This window comes from Neolamprologus multifasciatus, chromosome 22 (genome assembly GCF_963576455.1).
Source record: "Neolamprologus multifasciatus chromosome 22, fNeoMul1.2, whole genome shotgun sequence".
Lineage (NCBI taxonomy): Eukaryota > Metazoa > Chordata > Actinopteri > Cichliformes > Cichlidae > Neolamprologus > Neolamprologus multifasciatus.
In genome coordinates, this window is record NC_140459.1 from 3,144,286 (window position 1) to 3,158,976 (window position 14,691).

Consider the following 14,691-nt stretch of genomic DNA (forward strand, 5'->3'; position numbering starts at 1 on the left):
CTCTGAAACAAACAAACTCATCAATATGAATTGTTTTTATCATAGCTTTATAACATATTAATAGTATAGTTTTAAAATTAAAATAAAATAAACACAATAAAATAAAGTTCCAAAAATATAATTTGAGAATTTACATCTTATAGTTGTTAAGATACATCACTACAAAAGCTCCCTGTCACAGCTGCGGGTTTTATTGGAAGGACCCAAACGCGGACACAGATTCAGGGAGTGAGTTTTATTTAGCGTAAGTGAAGAACATGACAGGAACGGGTATGGCGTGAACAAAACTACAAACCAAACCTGAAACGTGAGGAGACTGAGACAACACAGGGGATGGCCAGCAGGAAACGAGATGCGGATGAAACACCAGTGAGACGCAGATGCTCCAACAAAGAGCAAACACACACTAATATACACACACAAGGAAACAAGGAAATGGCAGACAGGAGGAAGACAGTTGATTCTAATTAGATGAGACTGAGAGGATGTAACCTGAAAACATTACCATAGAACCAAAAATACTAAGCAATGGGAGGAACAGAGAACATTAAACTCTGAACAATCACAAATAACCCAAAATAAACAGAACCACAGAACATTAATTAACCTAAAACATAAACATGGCGTCCACAGACTCCGGACCACGACACTTCCACCTTCTTTCTCAAAACTCTAAACATTAAATTGAATTTTCAATCTACATTCACAAAACCTCAAACTGCACAAATACATCAAAACAGTTTTACGTGTTCTCACAAACACTCGGTGTCTTTAGATCAGTGGTTCTCAAACTTTTCACAGTGAGGACCACCTCATAAAATATGTCTCTTGAAGTACCACCCTTATGACCGACATTAAAGTACAGTAGTATAGGCCTGTTTACAGTGGCTTGCAAAAGTATTCGGCCCCATTGAACTTTTCCACATGTTGTCACATTACAGCCATAAACATGGATCAATTATATTGGAATTCCAGGTGAAATACCAACACAAAGTGGTGAACACGTGAGAAGTGGAACGAAAATCATTCATGATTCCAAACATTTTTTACAAATAAATAACTGCAAAGTGGGGTGTGCGTAATTATTCAGCCCCCTGAGTCAATACTTTGTTGAACCACCTTTTGCTGCAATTACAGCTGCCAGTCTTTTAGGGTCTGTCTCTACCAGCTTTGCACATCTACAGACTGAAATCTTTGCCCATTCTTCTTTGCAAAACAGCTCCAGCTCAGTCAGATTAGATGGACAGTGTTTGTGAACAGCAGTTTGTGAACAGCAGTTTTCAGATCTTGCCACAGATTCTCGATTAGATTTAGATCTGGACTTTGACTGGGCCGTTCTAACACGTGGATATGTTTTGTTTTAAACCATCCCATTGTTGCTCTGGCTTTATGTTTAGGGTCGTTGCTGGAAGGTGAACCTCTGCCCCAGTCTCAAGTCTTTTGCAGATTCCAAGAGGTTTTCTTCCAAGATTGCCCTGTATTTGGCTCCATCCATCTTCCCATCAACTCTGACCAGCTTCCCTGTCCCTGCTGAAGAGAAGCACCCCCAGAGCATGATTCTGCCACCACCATATCTGACAGTGGGGATGGTGTGTTCAGAGTGATGTGCAGTGTTAGTTTTCCACACATAGTGTTTTGCATTTTGGTCTCATCTGACCAGAGCACCTTCTTCCACATGTTTGCTGTGTCCCCCACATGGCTTGTGGCAAACTGCAAACTTCTTATGGTTTTCTGTTAACAATGGCTTTCTTCTTGCCACTCTTCCATAAAGGCCAACTTTGTGCAGTGCACCAGTAATAGTTGTCCTATGGACAGATTCCCCCACCTGAGCTGTAGATCTCTGCAGCTCGTCCAGAGTCACCATGGGCCTCTTGGCTGCATTTCTGATCAGCGCTCTCCTTGTTCAGCCTGTGAGTTTAGGTGGACGGCCTTGTCTTGGTAGGTTTACAGTTGTGCCAGACTCCTTCCATTTCTGAATGATGGCTTGAACAGAGCTCCGTGGGATGTTCTATGGCTTTGGAAATCTTTTTGTAGCCTAAGCCTGCTTTAAATTTCTCAGTAACTTTATCCCTGACCTGTCTGGTGTGTTCTTTGGACTTCATGGTGTTGTTGCTCCCAATATTCTCTTAGACAACCTCTGAGACCGTCACAGAGCAGCTGTATTTGTACTGACATTAGATTACACACAGGTGCACTCTATTTAGTCATTAGCACTCATCAGGCAACGTCTATGCGCAACTGACTGCACTCAGACCAAAGGGGGCTGAATAATTACGCACACCCCACTTTGCAGTTATTTATTTGTAAAAAATGTTTGTAATCATGTATGATTTTCGTTTCACTTCTCACGTTTACACCACTTTGTGTTGGTCTTTCACGTGGAATTCCAATGAAATTGATTCATGTTTGTGGCTTTAATGTGACAAAATGAGGAAAAGCCACTGTAACACCACACAGTTTACACGAGACAATTTTATTTTTTATATGATTGTTATTTATTTTAACTGTCACAAACAGGATGTGACAAATGATAATAATAACAACTGTACTGCATTAAAACATTCACAGCAGGTGGGATATCCAATCTTTAAGTGATGACGTATGAACCCTGCTTCTGGATCCAAACTATTCTGCATTTTTTAAGGCTGTTGTGTTTTTAACATGTCTGTTCTCTAAAATCTAAAAGAGGAATAATGGATTTGATCAACTGGTCCCTGAATGGTATTGACACCCTTTCTCAACGAGAAGTCTGGGCTCGGGTGACTTATCGAAGAATTAAGAAAGCGGAACCGGCTGTTCAAACCCCCACAAGGCTGCCCGCTGGGATTGAAATGATGGTACGAGGCGTGAGTTCTCAAAATGGGCTCATTGAGTGCAGCATGGATAAGATCTTGGAGAAGCTCCAAGATCCTATACTCAGAATAAGATCTCTGAGCACAAACTGGATCACATCTTGGAGAAGCTCACTGCGGTCGTGAGTTCTCAGAATCAGCTCTTTGAGCACAAGAATGACAACATCACGGAGCGTAAGTTTTATAACATCATGGAGAAGCTCACAGCTCTCCAACGGGAGATTGAGAGACCAGTGTCGGACTGTTAGAACAGCTTTGAAATTCATATGAGCTGTTCACACTAAAGTAAAAATCACCATCACTTCATGCGGATACCCTTTGGCGCCAGCTGCGGTCTCAAGGCTGGAGCTGAACAACAACACCCTGATAACGACTGTGTTTAGACTGTTCTTCCCATTCTATGCAAGGCCACCTGGGTTGGCTGGAAGACTGTTTACTTAGCCTGGCAGGGCGAAGGACACTGTCTCAGCTGATCTCTGGACACACACAGACATATAAACACATGCAGATGTACACTCATACCCCCTCCAAACGCCCTCCACGCTTATTCCCTTCTGATGCTGACGGTGGATCAAGGAAACCAGCGCTTATGCTGCACTGCACTGTCTACACTGGCTGCCTCTCACCCTTTATCCACCCCTGATGCTTGTCATGTGTTTCTTTGGTGTATTAAGAGTTTTTCATGTGCAGAGGTGTTTTTTTTTCTGTTCTCAAACTGATCTCCCTGTTGGAGCTCAGTCTGGGAGGAGTTATTTTTTTCTCCTTATCTTTCCTCATGTGGTGCATTTTCCATTGTTATACCTCTCTGACCTGTCTTCCCCATGTGATGTTTTTGTGTAATGTATGTATGGTCGGAGGGTAAGATGGCGCCGCCATTGCGTGCAATAGGTCAGCAGCCTTAACATGAAATTTCCCCTTGTGGGACTAATAAAGGTATCTTATCTTATCTTATCTTATCTTACATTTTAACTGTCATGGTCCGGGTGAGTGCGGGGTTTTTCTACTGCTGGGCTCCACCTTCAGGCGGAGACTCCCATCAACCTTCAAACCTGACTGCAATCAAGTCACCAGCATTTAAGACCAGCACTCACAACAGACCTCTGCCAGATCTTCAGCTAACCCACGTTAGTTCTAGGCCGCCAAGCTCTTGAGAGTTTCCCTAACATCTGCATTTCTACTCAGTGTTTTCTCTCTGTCTTAGTACTTTCCTGGCTCTCACGCTTTACAAACAGGAGAGATGCATCTCTGTCTGGACACTGGGTTTCTGCTATCAGGTTGCACTCCCTTCATCGTGGCCCTTCATCTGCCTCCCTGCCAGGGCTGTTGCTCCAAGTATATTCAGCCTCCCCCGGACCCCCTAGACACCCTCCTTGCACGACGTCTGCGCCTGCAATGCATAAGCCATAACCATCATAGTTTAATCAAATGGCTGTGATTCACTAGACTGCCACTGACTGGCTGTCTCTTCTCTTTTTTTTTTTTTTTGCCTGTCCCGTTTGACTTTTTTGCCATCAGAATTATTGTCTAAAGGCAAAGAAAGATGCCCAGCGGATTTACTTTACCAAATTGACCATCCCAGCCTTGCTGCAATGGTCCATTTGATTCACCTTTTATTGTTTATTTTATTTTCACTTGCTGAATACGGGATAGACTTGACTGGGGGAAAAAAAGAGGAGAAAGAAAGAGGGAAAGAAAAACAGCTGAGAAGAGGGACGGGGGAGAAAAACCAACAGAATAAGCAGAAAAAAAATACATATATCGATCAACTGGATCACCTGTTGAGAAAGAAAAAAGAAAACAAGCAGAAGAAAACGAGAGTAACATAATAAACAACATCACGATGATCTATGGGAATATAACAGTAAATACTAAATATTAAACATTATTGTGCAGCACGTAAGATCGACAGCACAGTGTGCTTTGCTGTAGGAGCCAAAAAGGGTGTAGTTTGTGTGTGTGAGCACCCGTGTGTACACCTGTGACCATGGATGCGCTTGTTTTTTAAAAGGTTCCTTCATGTAATGATCTGCTAGAGGGTGTGGGGGGCAACAGCCCCGTCCTCCAGGGCATGAAGCAGGTATGGAGGAGATCAAGACTCCAGAGGCTCCCAGAACACAAGAGACCAAGGAAGACCAACAGAGGGGCAGCCGTGCCACTGTCCCAGAAAGAGCTGAGGAGAGTCCCAGATGAGGGGTCACTCAGCAGCTGCGGAGCAGAAGCCAGTGGGGTTTGCAGTGACGTGCCCGTGAGCTCCGCCGGCAGCCAGCTGCGCCTGAGTGACCGAGCCCCCGGCCGAGAGCCAACGCACCGATGTCTGAGGGAGTCCACCCCCGGCAGGGGAAGTGGTGGGGGGAGATAGGCCTCCAAACCTTGGAGGGCCTGAGATGTCCCCATCATCTGATACCTAACCTGACATATAGACACAGACATACAGGCACACACAGATACAAACATCCATTCCCACCCTCATGCTCTCATATGCACTTACTCCACACTCAACCAACGTGGAGACAGACATAAAGAGATGCTGTACACACAATCACACTCCCCAAGCGTACCCTACGAACCGGGTCTAGGTACCCTTGCCCCTGGAGGGGGGGAACTGCACCCAGACCCAGGTGGTGTTACCCTTTTCCCTGCGGTGGGGAGAAGCAGACCGCCCCGACTCCGCAGCAGCAGGGAGGCCCCACATTCCAGACCCCAGTCGGATGGCCAACTCCTCCTCCTAGCCCCCCCGCTCCAGCAGAACGCACATCCCTCCACCCGCTCATTGTAGTGTTGATCCATGTGTGTTCTAAGGTGCATTTAAAACCCAGGAGGGCATGGAGCTACCTGCCAGAGAGCAGCAGGTAAGCGCATAGCCCCTCCTGATAGCCCTCAATGTCTACATGTCTACGTGTATTTAAAATTGAGAGGTGGGCAACGACGCCAGGGGTGAGGTGTACACCCTGATAGTAATTTGGATTCCGCGTAGCGTGCCCACCCCCAAGATCCTATATGTATGTGTAATGAGAGTGTGAGTAATGTGAATGTCTAGGTTGTGAGATAAAATTGAGGCAGAGGCAGCCAGAAGGGGACAGGGGGGGGGGGGGGGGTTACCTCCTCTGCACCCTGGTGACACACCCCTACTCCAAGGCCCTGCATGTGTGGGTGGTTGTGGTGGAGCGGGAAGAGGGCGGCAGCTGGAGATGGGGAGGGAAGGAAGGGAGGGGCAAGTGACCCCTCCCTTGGGCCAGCTCCCCCGCTGACCCCAGTAGGCACCCCCATACTCCGCGACCCGCCAGGGAAAGGGGGCCCAGGCTCATCCAAACCGGGGCCCAGTGAAGCAGCGCCGCCCGGCCCCACAGAGCCCGGGACAGTCCACCCGACCCCACCACAGAGAAAACTGCACCCACCCCATCATCCACTCATCTTCCAGACTACATAAGACAATAGACGCTCAGGCTGAGATCTTCCTCCACCTCTCCTGTATCTCCCCCTCCTGCAGAGTGAGTTCCTGAAGAGAGGAAAGCTCCTGCAAGATGTGACAACCTCCCCCACCAGTTGAAGAGCCCCCCAGGTTGCTCGACGCACCGGCGGCACCCTGCGCCAGGGCTGGGTTCCACCCAGGCCGCTGCCCCTTTTTCCCTCCCCAGGATCTGTATTTAAACTCTTGCATCTAGTCATAGCACACTGTCTGAGATTCAGGTTTCATAGTTCACAGTTCGTAGCCGTTATAGTTCCTGCATTGTAATTAAACTAGGCACTGTAAATAAAGCACTGTATTTACGTCAGTTTTGCCTACTGTTTTGTGATGACCCTCCTCCGAGATCCCCCCCTATCAAAGGGAAATACACCGCTCTGAAGGTGCTGCTGCTGCGGCACTACTCCCCCTCCGATGCAGAGCGGGCTGAGAAACTCCTCTCTCTCTCTGGCCTGGGTGATGGTACCGCTCTCGAGCTCATGGAGAGCACGCTGTCCTTTCTAGGAACGGATGACGGCGGATTCCTCTTCACTCACGTCTTCCTTGAGCTGGCCTTGAAAACTCCCCGCTGCTGGGTGCGAAGGATTCCCAGTCACTTGCAGAAGAAGTGGATCACATTCTCCTGGCTACCAGGAGCTTTGGCATCCAGACGACAATTCCCGACTCTCTCGCGCCCCCACCGATTCTCCCGGGGGCCTCCAACTCGTCGATAGTGGCTAGGATTGCGGTGTCATGGAAAAGGGTTGTGTTTTTACCATCAGCGTGACAACGCTGTGTCGCCTTTGCAGTTTTAAGGCCCAGGGAAATGAGCCCGCCCGTGCTCTGTAGCGGCCGTGACTGCTGGCGATAAGGAAAGGCTGCACTTCATGGAGGACTCATGCTCGGGGAGACGTTTTCTGGTTGACTCCGGCTCCCAGAAGAGCCTCGGGAAGGCTCGTGTCGTCTTTGCATACCTCCACAATGGTATATTATTTAATCTTAAAAAAAAAAGGAGATTTCCCGCGTACCACCAGAGAGAGCCCAAGTACCACTTGTGGTATGTGTACCACAGTTTGAGAAAGACTGCTTTAGATCATGCACAGAACCAGTTAAAATGATAATATTGCTGAGCATTACACACTACATCACAAAACAGAAAATAACATGTTCAGGACATGAAAGTCGAGTCTTTCCACAGGTTGTCCTGTTATTCTACAAAACATTTTAACAAGTGATATCTGCGCTGTGGTCATGTTTAACTTTTCCAACCTGTGGTCAGCATCATGCATCAATGTGAATCACTGCAAGGTTTTTTGTACTGAGGGAGTTTTTCAAAACTCTAAAATAACTTTTACAAATTGTTCCTTTTCTTTAATTTTTTTAAATGTCTTTCACTTTTGAGTCCATGTTTACATGCACAGGTGTAGTTTGAAAAACATTGACCTTTCTATTTATTCTGGCCTATTTTTTACATGTGAACAGCACTTTAATTTGTTGACAGGTCATTTTCTAACTGCTTTCAGGGTGAAGATTCTCAGAAACTCTGTTCATGTGTTTGTGAGTAGATAAGTACAGTATTTCTTTTTTTTATGTGAACAAAATCAGATTGTGTCTTACAAGGACAAATGTGTGCTTTTATCTTCAGGCAACACTGTCTTATAGTTAGCATGTTTTTTTTTTTTGGCATTTTCAGCATTTTTCCCATCATTGGATAGTAAAACAGTGAAGACAGACAGGAAAGTGGGAAAGACACACATTAAAGGGCCACAGGTTAGACTCAAATCCAGGCTGCTGCCCCCTCCCATGACCCACTGAGCTAAACTGGCACCCTGCACAGTCTTGATTGGCCAACACTTGGATTGGGGTGAGGAAATCTCCTTTCCAAAAAAATCGTTCTTTTGAAATAAATTACAGTGGACATTGTGAAAAACTGATTAACTGATAAACAGCATCAACTATTTGAGCCAAGTAGCTGTTGTATTCAGTCAGATGATTTCCATAGAGAGGCACTTTGCATCAGCAGCACCATGCTCCAGTGCTCTGGGAGAGTTTATAGTCCTGAGAGTTGAACACTGGATGACTGACAGCTGTCCTTCATCACAACAGAAGCCACAGAAATCCTCCTCATCAAAACCATGACTTTGATCTGCATCCTCATCTGGACTCTCCTCTGCTGCTGCTTCACAGGTAAAGTCCAGAGAATCAAACTCCTCTCCTCTATCAACATCTGTCCCTCTGAAATGAAGCCCACAAAACCATGAAGCTGCTTTATGTTTTTGTCTCTGTGTCCTCAGAGTCCAGAGGACAGATCACAGTGACTCAGCCTGGAGCAGTGAGCTCTGCTGTGGGAGAATCTGCCACCATCAAGTGTAGGACCAGTCATGATGTTTATGCTTCTGGAAGTACGCCCTATTTACACTGGTATCAACAGAAAGATGGAGGAGTTCCTAAACGTCTCATTTACTACACTAGCACTCTAGAATCAGGGATTCCAGCTCGTTTTACAGGCAGTGGATCAAACTCTGACTTCACTCTGACCATCAGTGGAGTCCAGGCTGAAGATGCAGCAGTTTATTACTGTCAGAGTCTTCACTATCCTAACAGTCAGTGGGTGTTCACACAGTGAAAAACAGTCGTACAAAAACCTCCCTCAGTCAGACTGAACAGAAACTGAAGTGACTGCTGCAGCTGGAAGATACTGCAGAGACACACACACACACACACACACACACACACATTTTATATTGCTGAAATATTTCTGCTTTAAGAATAAATTAGCATCAAAACATCCATCCATACCTTTACTATCGGCAGTGTCACATTCAGGAAGTGAATAAATAACATAAATAGTCATAAAAATGTCAGTAGAATGAGCACATTGAGGCTTTTATTCTTCATTGAGAATAATATGCTCAAATATTTAGTGTGAACTCTGTAAACACCATTGCTTTTAAAAAATAATGTAGTGATTTAAAATTGAGGACTTTACTGTGTTTGAATAGTTATGATTGATAAGGACGATCATATTCACAGAATTACTTTTACAGCTGACATTGTTGGAAATGCATGAAACATTTAGAATTTTAAATGATGTGACGTCTCATGCTTTTAGTATCATCATCAAAAATCATCCTGAAAAATATTTGCTCATAGGGGGCTCTCTGATTGTTGGGGTTGTTCACTATACTTGTAAGTCTTTTTTTATGTTACAATAGTGACTGTTGTGAGTTGATGTTACATAAATAAAACTGAATTGGACTGAACTGAATATTCTTTAGTTCCCACAACTGTTTCACGAGGAAAACCTGTAGAAATAAAGTGTTTCTGACCAGTAAGATGGTAGAAAGCTTTTATTTTGAAAACACCCAGGAACTAATGAGTTTGTTGAAAAAGTGGATTACAGTGACTTAAAGGGAGCAGGAGAGCATACACTTTGAAATACTGATGGATTATGACACAATTATGATTTAGAGATTTCCAACAGTGCCTGAATCACATTAATGTTTATCGTTTGAGCTGCTTGAAGATGCCTTTGACTTTTAATTATCCGTTTTCTCAAGTTTCATTTCATGCAAAAGTTGACTTCATGAGTCAAGTAATGTGTCTTATCCTGACATTTTCCCTCTTGCATGAAGTTTAGTTAAGTTCTGCTCTGTTCTATTAAAATATCAGAATTATTTAGGACCAGGAGCATGTGGGTCCATGCAGATTCAGGACTAAGTGAAGAGGATGCTGGAGCCTCTCTCAGATGCTATTGGGAAAAGAGACAGGATACACCCAGGATAGATAAAGAGATGGACAACCATTCATACTCACATTTTCACGTTTGATCAATTTAGAGTCACCAGTTAACCTAACCACAGAATCTGCCTGTCTTTGGATGTGGAAGGAAACCGGAGAGAGCCCACAGAAACACTGGAGGAACCTGCAACCTCCACAAAGAAAGTCCCCAGCCTGGATGAACCCAGGACCATCCTGCTGTTAAAGCAATAAGTGTTAAAGCTATAATGAGAATCACACAATGATTTTTCCTAAGCTTTGCTGTCATGTCTTAAATAAAATAAACGACCTCACTGCGGGTTAGCATAATACTCGATAAAACACAAACTGGAAAAACACAGTATTTATGACGTGGAAGTGAAGTCTCCCTGTAGTCTTCCAAAGAATATAAGAGCATATTTTAATTTTAATTTATTACATTTTAATTGCAGCAGCTTCTTCAAACTTCTTTCCTGTGGTAGAAAGGTGATTACTTGGGTTAAGATACCCCCCACCAAAAAAATTAAACCAAAACAAAAAAGAAAGGAAAGAAAAAAGCTTGAAATATTCCTAAAAATAACTGTGATAAACTGATAGATCCACTTATAAATGATTCTTCAGATCAGCTGAATCTGTCTTACAGTCAGATGATTTCCATAGAGAGGCACTTTGCATCAGCAGCACCATGCTCCAGTGCTCTGGGAGAGTTTATAGTCCTGAGAGTTGAACACTGGATGACTGACAGCTGTCCTTCATCACAACAGAAGCCACAGAAATCCTCCTCATCAAAAACATGACTTTGATCTGCGTCCTCATCTGGACTCTCCTCTGCTGCTGCTTCACAGGTAAAGTCCAGAGAATCAAACTCCTCTCCTCTATCAACATCTGTCCCTCTGAAATGAAGCCCACAAAACCATGAAGCTGCTTTATGTTTTTGTCTCTGTGTCCTCAGAGTCCAGAGGACAGATCACAGTGACTCAGCCTGGAGCAGTGAGCTCTGCTGTGGGAGCAACTGTGAGCATCAAGTGTAGGACCAGTCCGAATGTTCATAGCAACAACTATTTACACTGGTACCAACAGAAAGATGGAAGAGTTCCTAAACTGCTCATTTACTATGCTAGCAGACGACAATCAGGAATTTCAGCTCGTTTTACAGGCAGTGGATCAAACTCTGACTTCACTCTGACCATCAGTGGAGTCCAGGCTGAAGATGCAGCAGTTTATTACTGTCAGGGTCAGCACTATCCTAACAGTCAGTGGGTGTTCACACAGTGAAAAACAGTCGTACAAAAACCTCCCTCAGTCAGACTGAACAGAAACTGAAGTGACTGCTGCAGCTGGAAGATACTGCAGAGACTGATACAGTTCACTGAGGACACACACACACACACACACACACACACACACACACACACACACACACACACACACACACACACAGTGATAGAGTGAAAATGTTATTGTTGCTAAACAAAAAAGAAGTTGGAAATCTGTATCTCAGTCAATCAAATTTAGACATTTGACCTCTGCTTCATAGCAGCTCAAATACATGTGAACCAATTCCTGAATATTGCTCATTATGAAAACATTTCTTAAAGAAAGAGAAAAAAACACAAGAAAATCACCAAAATCAGTGAGTCACAATTGTCTGCATAACTTATAGAAATACTTCAAATAGAAACTTTAAGTCCAATTTTCTCAGGTTTGTAGATTTTTTCTTTTTTGCTGTTCAATACTAGTCTGATAACTTTGTCTCGCAGTTCCAATAAAATTGATTCATGTTTGTGGCTGTAATGTGACCAAATGTGGGAAAGTTCAAGGGGGCCGAATACTTTTGCAAGCCACTGTATGTGTGTCCACATTAGGATAGGGATTTATATTGGCGTGAGGGACTGTAGCCTATAAGTTCTTATTGTTAAATGATAGTTATGAGATGGTGTGTTTCAGGTGATTTTACAGAAAAACACCAAAATAATGTACTGCATTACTTTAAAAAAGTACTCTGCATAATAGAATACTTTAAGATACCTACCTCAACACTGATCACGGCTTTTGACTCATTCTTATATTGTGCTTTTCTACTCCACCTGAGAACTCAAACTGCTTTATATAACAAGCTACAACATGCTGAAACATTCATTAAACAGCATGCAATGACTTTGCAGGAATAACGGCGGTGTCGCTCAATATTCTCAGTAATAAAATCATAATCTCTAAGTTCTTATCAATTCCCCTTCGCACTTATTCTTTAACATAAACTTCGCTTAACTTCATGTATTCAAAGTGACTTAATTCTACTGACTCATATTGACTTTCTACAGATAGCACACTGGTTTCCAGTAAGAATCCTGGAAATCATTATTTAGAGTTTAATATTGACATCACCACAAAAGTAAGACAAACACTCGATTCTTATTTAATGTAGATTTTTTTTTATTCTTTAAAACTTTAAACAAACTTTAAACTTTAAACAAAGCAATGAAAAATGAGAGAAGAAGTTGAAAAAAAAAAGCTACAGAATGCAGTGTGAAAGTAAGACCAGCATAAAAGTCACATATAGTTCAGGACTGGGAACACTGGTCTCTCCTGAGTGGCTCTGAGACCAGAGTGTGGGAGCCCTGGGTGGCCTCACAGGTCACAGAGCCCACCTTCATCCAGTGGTCTGCAGGGAGCCTCAGGGTGCTGCTCCAGCTGTAGAGGCCGTCGTTCTCCTGCACCACGGGGCTCCTGCTCTCCTCCCAGCTGATGCTGCCACTGCCATCCACCTTCCAGGACAGCCTCCAGTCTGAGGGGAAGCCCTTGTTGGCCAGACACATGAGCGTGGCCTTCCCCTGTTTCAGCTCCTCACTGGAGGGACCCAGCACCTTCAGGGCGGGGCGAGTATCACCTAGGAAACACCAATCAGCTTAGAGGACAGGAACCACAATTTGAATTTCTCCGTTAAGAAGTTTCTGTCAGGTGTTTTTTCTGCTCCACCAGTCATTAACTCACACATTGTTTCACTTCCCTTTAAGAAACCTCTCATGCATATCAGCACAGAGAGAATCATCACACAGTTTGACCTGAAATATGTTCAAACTACACTGGAAATAAAAGAAGCAGAAGTGGAAACATTTACAAAACAAGTTTAGCTTCAAAATCATCAGTTATCTATAACACATCACTTGTTAGAGATAAGAAACTTAATAGCACTACTTGACTTGGATTAATTGTTTTTACTGCTTACATGATTTTAATGACATTTGAAATGATATCTGCTACAACAGAAACACCAGACGTGCTGCACACTGTCAAATGCCCATCTTTAACTTCTGGAAATAAAATAAGCAGATATGGCAACAATTATACAAGATGTTAAGCTTCAAAAACCTCCGTTCTGTATAATACACAAGTTTTCTACTTACCTCGTGTGAATTTCAGTCATTTATTGTAGTGCTTTTATGATTTCTAAGTAAATTCTACATTTTTACTGACTAAGTAAAAGACCAGAAATCTTTATCTTCACTCTGTTTAACTTGAGGACAGTTACATTTAATTCATCTTAGAAACAGTGACTGTGATTTAAAACTAGAAAATAATCACAGGCTGATGACAGTTTATATTATTTACACAATGCATTGTCTTTATGTCAGAAATGTCGACATCAAATCGAATTAAAGCTGATGGAGTCAGCCTCCAGTGTATAATGGTTATAATATTACCTCTACATGAATACTTCATTGTTATAAAGCTAACATTTAAACCTCGATATAGTTTCTTTAAAAACATTATAATCTTACTTCCAACTTGCAGTCTGGTTCCTCCACCAAAAGTCCACCACAGTGATACAAACTCACTGAGGCGCCGTACAAAAACCTCTGACTGTAGAGAGACACGGCTCTCTGACTCTAGCAGACTGGATTAAAACCAAAAGCTCTCAAGAGTTAACCAGACATATATCTCAATAATCCTCAAGTCAACTCTGATGTTTTATATTATTTGTTAATATTGATTTTAACATTTATTCTGAAGCAAACTTTGTGTCTTCATGAAAATTGATCTAAAAACTATTTTAATGATTTTTGTTTTCTGGCACACTGAACAGAAAAGTCAAGATAACCACAGGAAAGAAATCTGATAAAATAAAAGAGGTTTAAGTTCGACTTACTTCCAAATTCCAGTCTGGTTCCTCCACCAAAAGTCCACCACAGTGATACAAACTCATTGAGGCGCCGTACAAAAACCTCTGACTGTAGAGAGACACGGCTCTCTGACTCTGAAACAAACAAACTCAACAAAATCATTCACTGTTTGCACAGCAGCCATGACTCAGCTGATATGACTTCTTCAACTACCATCATAATAACATAGTACAACATTAGTTTAAATATAGTTTGATCCATAAGTTTTTGGACAACAACACATTTTCACTATTTTACTGTGTACACCAACACAGTGGAATCTGACTCAAAGAACCAGGATGTGACTGACGTGCAGACCTTCAAGGCCCACAAAATGCTCTGGTTTATATTTTGCCTTTCATTGTTAATAAACTTGCTCACAGCTACGCTGTCGTCCGTGCTTGCGTTTGGGTCCAAATCCTCCTCCAGACGATCTGCCTCCCAGATTGTGACATGCTACCTCTATCAGCAGCAACAT

General features: G+C 43.1%; 1 pseudogene; it reads right to left on the bottom strand.

The window, feature by feature from the left end:
• Positions 1 to 12,614: 12,614 nt before the first annotated feature.
• On the bottom strand, positions 12,615 to 14,691 carry LOC146492591 (Ig kappa-b4 chain C region pseudogene; annotated as a pseudogene).